Raw genomic sequence first — 11,207 nt, forward strand, 5'->3', positions numbered from 1 at the left:
CCTCGTCGTACAAACGCGCGAGAAGCACCACCCAGCTATCGAAAGCTTTTTATGTCTCTTTGTGCTGGGCGTTATTGCAGGAGAGAGATACTTGAAATTATTTTTATCGTCTGCCATGTATTTCAATCTGTTTTTCAGCTTGTTTTCTGTGAAGCTAGACGAAGCAGTTTTCCTGGCTTCAATAACTGACAGCAATTTCATGTACGAGAAAGTTTTTTCACGAATGAACCATGTCAAATCCCCCGTGAGATTACTAATTTTTGACAGTCATTTGAAAAATTCTCTTCGCATTGCTACATTGTCCATCGCACCGAATATTGACAAACTTGTTGGATAAAAGCAGTGCCATTGAAATATCTATGTGTGGTAAAAACTTTTGACTTTACTGTATCTTCGTATTTTCATTGTTCTTATAATTTTAGTGTGAGGGTTTTGTTTGTTTTTTCATTAACCTGTAGTCGGCGTAGTGAAAACTATAATATACCCACCATGTTAAGTGACCCACGTAGTCATTCGTAAACTACCTGTGGCCCTTCGGCCATAAAGGTTGGACAACCCTAATCTAAAATGTCATTTGGATTTTGGATCATAAAAAGCACATTGACGCACTAGGTGCATTAACTCAGAAGCGAAATTTTGAATCAATGAGGACTGGGGAGTAGTTTGAACCTTTTCACCACATTGCCAATTGCTGAAGAGAGTGAAGTTTTGAAAACTCAAGTGAAATAAAGCCTCTCATAGATAGTGTTATACCACGTGTATACCACGCGTATGTGAAAATATACTGAATTGCCACATTCATAGCGAAGCAAAAATTACGGCTATAATTTCATATCCTTATTGTTGATGAAAGCAATGATTTTTCAACAACAAAATGCTGATATTGTACACGAAGTAATGTTTATTTACGCAGTACGATATTATATGATAAAATTATACCATTTCACAAAGTTTGCAAATATTTTAGGATTCTGCTCAGCCTAAAATAGTCTTGCTCAATAAAAACAACATTTGCGCAGTGTGAAATTTTCTTAGAGGGAACACTGATCATATGAAAAAAAATAAATCATCTGATTTTGTTATAATCGCTTTATGTTTGATCAGCGTGATTTTTCCTGTTGTTCACACCATGACGTCGGTAGAATATCTTTCTGCCAATTACTTTTTTTCTCAATAATGTAGCATATTAAATATTGTCTAGAATAAAATTTATTTAGATTATTATATGGCTGTAGTGGTAAAAGGTTAATGCGACAAACAGCATGTTCCATCATTTTTTTGTTGTTTCGCTATTTTCTTACGTCACTTAGGCATGTGATTCCTAATAACGGTTCTATTACATTTGAACCCACGTACATTTGAACCCATGGCAATTGCACCTGTATGCTATTGCACCTATGGAATATTTTTTGTTTTTCGGATAGTGGAACCCACACCAACCCTAACCCATGGGTTTTAGCACCCGCATATAGACTGAACCCGTGGATATACACATGGGTTCAAAGGCACGTGGGTTCAAATGTACGGTCACCCCTAATAACGAATAAAAAAGCATCTTCATTTTGCGGTCTCCTCCACCCTCTTTGTTTCTTTATTATAATCACACTTTTTTCTTGCCACGTCAAAATTTATCTGCGTTCAGGCGGTCTTTTCAAATTCGACGCCGCCAGGGAGCACTGATTTCATGTTTGGGAATTTTTAGGTTTAATGGTTTATGTGCATACTTGTGTCGTTATTTTTTTCATAATCCAACGCTTGTATCTTCAGCCATTTTTCATAGCTATACTAATGCAGTTAAACTAAGCTTTGGCCTACAATTATTGATTCAAATGTCTACAAAGTGGAATTGAGATTACAAGATCTGAAATTGGTGAGATAATCTAAATCGGCAATGGTTATTAGAGATAATTTCATTCTTTCAGTTAGTTAGCCCATAGCGTAATACTGAATGATTCCTAGTGTGTAATTATTGAATCGAAGACGACGGCGCAAACAAATGGAGGCGATCGAGAACAATGAAATGTTCAAGTTAGAACAAGTACGAAACCTGAAACCATATTCAAATTTACGCTTTGGGTATATTCCCTATATACGAATTGCCCTATTCTTGCTTTTAGCTTGTGTTAGCTTTTATTCAACCTATATAGTTCATCTTAGCCATGTTACATATTTCAGACTTTCACCGTGAACGTAAACAAGCTGCCAATGTTGACATCGGAAACTGCCTGAGCGGAACAAAAACTACGGTTAAACAAATATTCATTAAATTATGGATTACATTTGGGCCATGATATAGCACTAAATTGAATTGAGAGTATTCTTGTGTTGAATCAAAGACCCCTGGGAAGATATGCCTGTGCAATGATGTTTGGACCATTTCATAAATAAGATCTACATCATTGATGAATTAAAAACTCAACAGAGATGCGGTTGTGTTGGGATGATATAGTAGAGGTGATATTATTTGCTTAATTTTTTCAAAATTGTTTCAACGGTCACTTCTTTTGTTGTTTATTATATCCAAAATTTTTTTTGTCATGTCAAGAATTTACGTGGGCCCAAGTAGCGTTTTCTTTTTCCATATCTTTCACAGGCATTAAACCTAGGTTTAAGCTACAATTGTTGAATCTGTAACGTAGAAAGTTGTGTTGCTGCTATGAATGTTCTTCTATCTACGTACTTATCCGATAGTCACGTCGACTACTTACGACTTTATATTAGACTTCTAGAATCTGGACTCCGATATAAAGCAATATAATATATTAATCCGAAAGTATACGTGTTCTATTGGGAATCCTTAAATGGCATATATGCGGGTTGCCCCCTATATTTCCTACCTTTCCTCCCTTTTTCTCCTTTCTGTCTGTGCTATTTTGGGTTGAGTTGGGTTATTTAAAGGCTTTTGGAATTTTTCCGTTTTGTGGATAAATTATCTATCTTTATTTATTACTTTTTCGGAAAGGTTCATTTATACCAATCCGAAACTAGTTCGTTTCGTTTTTGATAGGAGAAATTTTGGTTGAGCAATATTAATATTATTTCCGGTTTATATCATCGGCGCAGTAATTACGGTCAAATGTATTGTAAATATATAGCAAGATAGATTGGAATAGCATAGATTTCGTGGGAATGTCGATGATCTCATTGTTTTAAGAACATCTTGGGATATTTCATAGTTAATAAAACTTTATAAAAAAAACAATTTCTAAAATCAATTTATATTTAGAATATAAATATAACTGATACCAGTAGTGGGGAATGTCTACAACGTTCCTGCTTTGACCTTATATTGTTTGTTTAACAAGTGTGCTAACGCAATTGTTTGTTCTCTAAGACAGTGTTTCCCAAACTGTGCTCCGCCTCCGAAGTGTTCCGTGGAAAAGGAACCGAAAATACGTCTAAAATGATCGTCATAGCGATCTATGGAACGTGAAGTACCGGTAGTCGCCCAACTGACCGTTCGATATCGCGTCACCGTCGGCCTAAAGCGGACTAGCTATAGGGTAGGTTAGTGGCATTTTCGTTAACCGTCGGCCTAGCTATTTGACTGTTTAAGTTGATTGATTTGACTGTTCGTTATCAAGTTTACAACAATCTTTTTGGTTGTCATAGCCAAATACGTAGGTCTAAAGAGTGAAGGCATAAGGTCAAATTTTCTTCTTTTATCTGGTCTGCAGTTATCAGTCTTCCTATATTACCCTTAACATGAATCTGATTACATATATGGAGGTTTTATACTACTGGGCTCTTGCGCTGAGAAACGTATATTTGTTGTGAGTGCATTCAGATTTACATTTTGAATAGTCTTCCCAATTATTCGTCGTTTCGGCTGTTCGACAAATTCATTTATCCTAACGGCAATTAATAAATGATTTGGCTTCATTTACAGCTTTCTCGTTTCTTTGCAGGCAATTTATATGTTTTTTTACAGTTATATGTTTACTAATGCAGTTAGACTAATATTAGGCCTAAAATTATTGATCTGGGGTGGAATTGGATCACGAATTCTGGAATTGTTGGCATCGGGATCTGCTGGAGGAAATGCGGTTGAATGAATATTTATCCAGTTAAGTATGAAGTATTAGATTGATATTGATGACTGCGCATCTGCAGTCCGGGTTAAAGTCGTTTCATTATTTGTAACCTTCGTATTTTGTAAAACCAATACCCTTGTAAGATTTCTGTCAACCATTGCGAGTGTTTTTGTTAATGAAGGCAATAAGTAAGATAAAAATCTGTCATACGCAATAAGTAATTCACCCTTTGTATGTATGGCAGGTCCTATTTTTTTGTATTGTATGGCAATTAAAATTGCGAAGTTTTCAACTACTGGACTACCCTTGCAATTTTCTTTGCACGTGCAGACAAAAGCACGTGCAGACAAAAGTGGATAGGAGACAAATCTTCGGCATAGCTGGACATGGTAGCTACGAGTGAGTTTTTATCAACACAGTCATTAAATATAGCCCATGTGATGACTGATAGAGACGGGGTAATTACTTGTTATAGGTTTCAATATTATTGGACACGAACTGTATATATTATATCGTTATGTTAATATATTATTGGTGTTTCGTTCATGTTCATTTCCTTGTTAGTATCTTCTTTTTGTTTACATTTCAGAAATTTGAAATCGGTGATTGAATTTCTTCAAACGAAAAAGGAAACGTTTTCATTTGGGAAGCAAAAGGAGTGACTTTCCGATACGTCTCAAATAAAAGAAAGTATGTAAGTAATTATATTTTTTTGCAATTCGAAAAATGATTTATTTTTAAAACAAACTTAAATTTTTTTTACTAATACTTAACGGGCATAATCAGAATGCGATGTTTGTGTTACCGAAATCGTAGGGTGCAATTAGTCCTTTGTATTCAGTGGAAACTGAAAACTGTTTATGGGTTTTATTTTGGTTCAGAAATTGGCAATCAGTGCTTGAAAGTATCCAATGTAAGTGAAAAACATGTGGAGCAAGATACGGCTTTCCGGCGTGTCTCAAGCATAAGCAAGGTAGGTTAACTTTTTATCATAGACTCTTTTAAATTTATTTCCTTCAACGTTCCGAAACGAGGAGAATTTTGCTCACTGTTTGCTGAAATACAGCTACTAATATTCTGTATTTATTTATTATTAATATTACTATAATGGATAATTATAACACACTTAAATTGTACAAAAGTGTGAGTGCGCATGATCCATCAAGTCAAAAAATAATGAAAAAGTTCCAAAATAGGCGAAGGGGAGTTTTAAAGATAAAGATTGGAACACTGCTCTAAAATTACTCTTATTCTTTGCAAGTGGCCGTGTTTCATAAATTTAATTGAATTCCCACTGAAATTAATTGCTATCATTTATTTCAAGCCGAAACATTCTCTATCTGTACCGGCATAGGCATCTATGTGTTAAGTGAAATTAAAATGAATGCAAAATAACATTGGCGAAGGTCATTTCGCTTTTGCTAGAATCATAAAGGCGTTTTTAATTGGGCTGGAATATTTCGGATTCGATAGTTTCTTAACTTGTATGTTATCATACAGGTTATGTCCTGATTACGAGTATAAGCGAATAAGGTGAAAGCGAATCTCACGAATCGAGAGTTTGTTGAAGTAAGTGTCTTTCCATATATATTTGTCTTTCCATATTTATCAGCGGAGAGGAAATGGGTAAGACGGCTTGATTACGTGGACACCACGGCTTCTCGTCCGGTGACCAGTCCATATCGTCTATCGGGATTAGTTAGTTATTATTAGTCTTGGATGCATGAACTCAATGGCGAAGTAATGACGGAACAGTTGTACGTAAATCACCTCCAGGAGTCCTAAAGGGAAACCAGGAGTCCAACAATCCTCTTCCACATAATTTAACCCCACATGATTCAAACATATACCAGAGTATTTAAAGATTCCCATGACTTACTCGTTATCATGTTGAAACCCTGCTGGAGACGCGCGCGTGCTTCAGCTTGAGGTCCACAATCATCAAATACTTCCTCCCTTTACCTATTTCTCTTTGTTATGCGTAAACAACTCTGGTTTCAGTTTTCTTCAGATTTATCAGATAGTTGCGCACAACTCGCTCTTTAGCGTTCAAGGTTTAGGTAGTTGTGTACTTCAATACCACGTACAATAACGCTAAATAAGTAAATTTTAAAGTACCGGTAAGTACTATCCACATAAAGAAGTTTCCTTCTCTAAAACAATAAAATAATGAAAAATATTTATAGTGCCAATCAGTTACCAGCACGTTCTTAGTCAAATGCGTTCTTCATTTTGAGTATTATCGTTTGTGAGTCTCGTGACGAAATTCGGTTAGTGGTCCATATTATTGTGTAGATTTGAATATATATATATATATATATGCTTTATTTCAAGGGTTGTCAAACTTTATTTTCTATTTCAGTCCTGTTTGTTCCCAATTTTGTAAATTGCTACAAGAACTTGGTGAAAAGGTGAAGAATGTATTAAATGTAGAAATATGCAATGTTTACATTAAAGCTTTTAGCTAGTTTGTAACTAACAAACATGGTCTACCTCCGTAGTGAGAGCATAATAACTCTTATTACACAAATCCTAAAGCTCGAAAATGCCCGCGGTGACAGATTTTACCAGTACCCCCAAATAAATACTTGATGATAGCGCGTATAAAACTCAAATATATACGATTGTCAAAATAAGTTCTTTGCCAGCGCTGCTTCCCCTCGCTACTCGTTTTGTTTTTCTTGGTGAGTTGAATCAAATTTTTGACCTTAAAATGCTTGATTGCTAACTTACCCCTGTTCACCGCCAGGGGCTAATTTTATCCTATAGACTGAGAACCCCAGTTTTTATTTCATAACTTATCCACAAGATGGATTAGAGAAATTGAATTGCGAATCAGTAGTTACTCATTGTCATTACCCAAGCATATAATATTCTTCAAACGAAACTCTATAGCAGTGGTTCTCAAACATTTTAAGCCGCGCCCCTTTTTAGAATTTCTCAAATTTCGCGCCCCACCTCAAAAATAACTTGCTAACAAGCTACAAATAACGGATAGTTAAACAAAAGTATGCTTTATTCAAAAATACATGTTCATATACGTAAAAGGAAAGTGAATATCCAAAATAAAGAAATGTAAATATCCCCGTGTGCACGATCGCCACTGCTCTTTACGATCAGCAACTATTCCTGTATTGGAGACCGATATCTAACTTTATTTTATCATGCAGATTCTGTCCGGATTGCGGAACAAGTGGATTGAGGCTATAACGGATCTCACAAATAATCTGTCCGTTCAAATTAGGTATTTTTATAATTGTGCATTGTTCCAGCTAGAATATTTGATAATATTGTTTTAGTCTTTTATAGCTGTGAAGTAGGGAGTGAAGTCGGGATGTCGTTTCATTTAATTAGCAGTCTTGTGTACTTGAAAGTGTTATTTAGGACGCATTTGACATTGTTGGGCGAAGTCTTAAAATCTAATAGTTCATTACCGGTTCGAAAGGTATTCCGTTTAGAGTTTTGGTAATATTGGTGAGCTAATATTCCAGTTGCGAAAACGCATTTCTTTGCCTCGTTCATTGCTGCCTTTTCCTCAATACACCACGGAATTACCTATAGTTACTGTTGCTATTTGCGGCAATAGGTACACAAACTTGCAGAAGAATTTACTCAAGTTGCCGGTCTGGAGTCTGAAATCGTTGAACATGAAGTGGACGTCAGATCGTTTTGTTATTATATTATTGTTATTATTGGGAATCTTTCTTGTTTCTGTGATGAAAAAAATCGACTTTCTATATTAACTAAAACATTCAAAATTAAAAATTGCGCACCCTGTGGCGTAGTCTACTGTGACAGATTGCATACTCGTACTACTTCGTTTTGGTTTTCGTGTCCCTATATTTGAGCATCGCTATCGTGATGTATCAAGTTGAAAGCTTGCTTTCGAATCTTATGAATTTTTGAGTTGAATTGTGCATGTCGATGTTTTTAGGATCTGTTTTTCATCGGTGGTGTGAAATGTAATACATAATCGCCCTGTGCTATGTTGAATCTGTTTTAATATTTCAGCTGCGTTCTGGTTGAAAAGATCAAAGGACAGTCAACAACCGGACACGTACGTTGAAGAACATTGGAATGAATTATCGTACCATCTTGATTTTATAAACAAGTGTATTTTTAATTTTTTATATAACCATCTTTCTACCCGAGTTTGCCGGATATCAAAGCTATCCAGTAGTAGCGTATCTGCGGGAAATGGCGCCCTAGTGACGTATCTGCGTGAAATGGCGCCTATGGAAATGTTTAAAATGCACCCTTTTGGGTGTTTTTAACTACGGGTTTTTGCTTTGGAATACTCTTTACGTTATTTCAGTAGTTTTTATCAAAATGAGGTTTTGCCCATTGTGCGCCCTTATCCTAATGGCGCCAGTGGCAGGGGCAGTGGCCCTCGTGCTACATATGTCTGCCACTGAGCCCAGGTATCGCCCAGAAATTCACAATTCTTCATTTCGTGTCTGATCATGGCAGCAAAGCTTGATATCTCAATGTTGTTCGCTTTTAAACAATCCGTCCTTGCATTCCCATTAATATCTCAACTTTATCCACCTCTTCTCATACTTTTTTTTTCCGAAGACTAGATGTAGACCTTTGTTCATTCTCTTGCTTGAATAATAATAAAATTATTGAAGCAATATCCATTCTCCATGCTTATTGGTTGTCGGGGACTGGGTTTTGTTAAAGACTAATAAAAATGGGAGTTGGAGCATAGGTAAGAAGTGTCTCAAAACCTCATTTTGACTGGTTTCTGCTGATTTTACACTAGGACGTCACAAGGTTATGACGTCACACTCGCTAGCCGCGATTTTATGGTGCTCCCTAGCGCCGGATCCAGGCCGAAACGGCGGGATGTTTTTTTTATCTCTGGTCGATCGTAGGCCATAGATAAATCGAGTATAATCGCTGAAATTTATACACATTCCCGCATTGCATTTTGGGAATTGTGCAAAGGGCCGCGAACAGCTTTTGATATATTTTGATAATGTATACTTAATAGTATATTTTTAGATATGTGTAGTTTGTGACATATATTGTGATGCAATTAAATAGCCGAATAAGGTTTTGTTTTTCTGAAATTTCAAATGGCATTTACATATTAATTTCTTGGTATTTCACTATTATTGCAAATTTATTTTTTACAAAACTCAAAAGTTTTTTACAAATATCCAAAACATCTTTGAACAAAGATTTGATAAGAAAAAAGAATAATACATAATAAAAATGACTTAATCTAAATATATACCCCTAAAATACTAACGAATAAACTCAATGTTTTTTTTATTACATATGTCCTGACGTTTGGCATCTCTTTTGTGCCACCAGCTTACTGATATCAGGCTGAAATGATTTTACAGTACCAACTCTAATTAACGAGGTCACATGAAAATCGGTTATACTGGCTCGTTGAGAATGTTTGATTAATTTCAGTAATGCGAAAATACTACATTCATCATTTCATGTATAGATCAGTAAACAAAAGTAATGACCGACTTTTCGGACCCTACATTTTCCGCCACATTGCCTACCATTGGCACCACGTATTAGTAACTAAGTAGTTGTATAATTATAATAATATACAAACACATAAAAATATTCTATTCGAAGTTGATCTTCAAATTTGTCATATTGACTGCTGAGCTCAATATTGTATTCTTTCATTGTGCTGATAGAAATGTGCCGAATTAAACAATGTGCTTTAGAATTTTTAAGCAATACAGAAATATTGCAACCCCCTTTTTTCGAAAATGCCACTTTCTTCGTGTACTTTGCGTTTCATTTAGTTCCTGAAGTGTTTTTTTTTTTCAACTATTTTTTTGCTAGCTTGAAGTGTATCCATAATTGGGTCAAATTGAAACCAAACAAAAAATTTAATTTTCCAGAACTACTTTCTGTGAATTGTCCTTCTTTTTTCTGTGAATAATCAATTTCACTTTAAAAGGTTTGGAAAGTGTATTACATTTAGATGAAAAAAAAACTTACAAAATATTACAATTATTGTTAAGCGCTCGAGGTCCGCATTGGAAGTTCTCTGGGGCCGCATGCGGACACCCATGATCTAGCAGTAACAATATCTTCCTTCTTCGCAAAGCCCTGTAATTAAGTTAAAAATTATAAAACCTTTGCTCTATAATCAAGTTGTGATAAAAACTTCAGATTTTGTAACATTTTTAGACCAACTACCTACCTTTCCATTTACATTGACCAATCGTCACTCGACCACCAGCAGTAACAATATCTTCCTTCTTTGCAAAGCCCTGTAATTAGATTGAAAATTATAAGTCTTTACTTTATAATCAAGTTATGATAAAACTGATAAACTACTTGGGATCAGTTACCTTTCCACGTACATCAATCAGTTGTCACTCCATCATCAATCAAGCCAATATCATATATCGGTAGATTTTTCTTCACTTTTAAGCCTGTAATTTGAAAATAATAGTTATGGCTTACTCTTTAGCGATGATACAAAGTTCTTGTGCAAAGTAAGAAAATTATAAACAGCACGTTGACGCGGATTACAACTCACAAAAAATATGATCAGAAAACAAGACTTGATTCATAAAGAAAAACGTTGCAAAACAAGTAAATAAATACACTCGAAAGGTATATAAGAAAAGAAACAAGAACTAAATGCTGAAATCTATGTTCATCATATACCACTTAAAATTCTGAATATAACTGAAAAATGCGCTACCCAATTGTATCGAAATAGATTGTTATTTATACAATTCAAGTTCTAGCTTATACAAGCATGAAGAATGAGAATAATTAGTTGACTTAATTATATCTAGACCTTCCTTGCCTTAAAACTGTAAATAAACCTGGCTCGGACCAGCGCAGAAACGATCTCACACTACCACGCCCTGAACCGAAATGTGGCACGCGCGTCAAATATTTTTTTAAGGTCAAAAAAGAAAAAGTATCAAAGAGAAACATAAGAGGAGGGAGTTGTCATTTTCAATAAAGAAACAAAGATACTGTAATCTCAATATCACTCTAATCAGTGACCAATGATAAAGAACGTAGATTTATTTGGGATGTGACTGAGAAGATTGTCTGATTAAACCACATTCCATGGAAACTTTATCAAGACAACTATTTATTTGTTGTTAGGCTATTTGTGTTTCGTTACAAGCCAGTCTCGACTAAACATGTTCTAGGAGTCATAATAGG

The 11,207-nt window shown here is 35.2% G+C and overlaps 2 long non-coding RNA genes across 4 annotated transcripts; one reads left to right on the forward strand and one right to left on the reverse strand.

Annotated features, from left to right (window-relative positions):
• The first annotated feature begins 3,886 nt into the window (after positions 1 to 3,886).
• On the forward strand, positions 3,887 to 8,601 carry LOC120331247 (uncharacterized). 3 transcript variants are annotated; one of them, XR_013476780.1, is made up of 7 exons: positions 3,887 to 4,066; positions 4,279 to 4,492; positions 4,624 to 4,728; positions 4,916 to 5,007; positions 5,535 to 5,603; positions 7,205 to 7,278; positions 8,046 to 8,601. It is a non-coding gene; the product is annotated as an uncharacterized LOC120331247 (long non-coding RNA). The 3 variants fall into 3 exon arrangements; XR_013476779.1 differs by having other exon boundaries at positions 4,279 to 4,433; XR_013476781.1 differs by having other exon boundaries at positions 4,279 to 4,433; positions 4,624 to 4,724.
• A 361-nt stretch (positions 8,602 to 8,962) lies between these two features.
• Positions 8,963 to 10,900, reverse strand: LOC144424645 (uncharacterized). Its single transcript, XR_013476866.1, has 3 exons — positions 10,370 to 10,900; positions 10,219 to 10,288; positions 8,963 to 10,124 (listed from the first exon to the last, which is right to left on the reverse strand). It is a non-coding gene; the product is annotated as an uncharacterized LOC144424645 (long non-coding RNA).
• Between the last annotated feature and the right edge of the window lie 307 nt (positions 10,901 to 11,207).

Source organism: Styela clava, chromosome 6 (genome assembly GCF_964204865.1).
Source record: "Styela clava chromosome 6, kaStyClav1.hap1.2, whole genome shotgun sequence".
NCBI classification, from domain to species: domain Eukaryota; kingdom Metazoa; phylum Chordata; class Ascidiacea; order Stolidobranchia; family Styelidae; genus Styela; species Styela clava.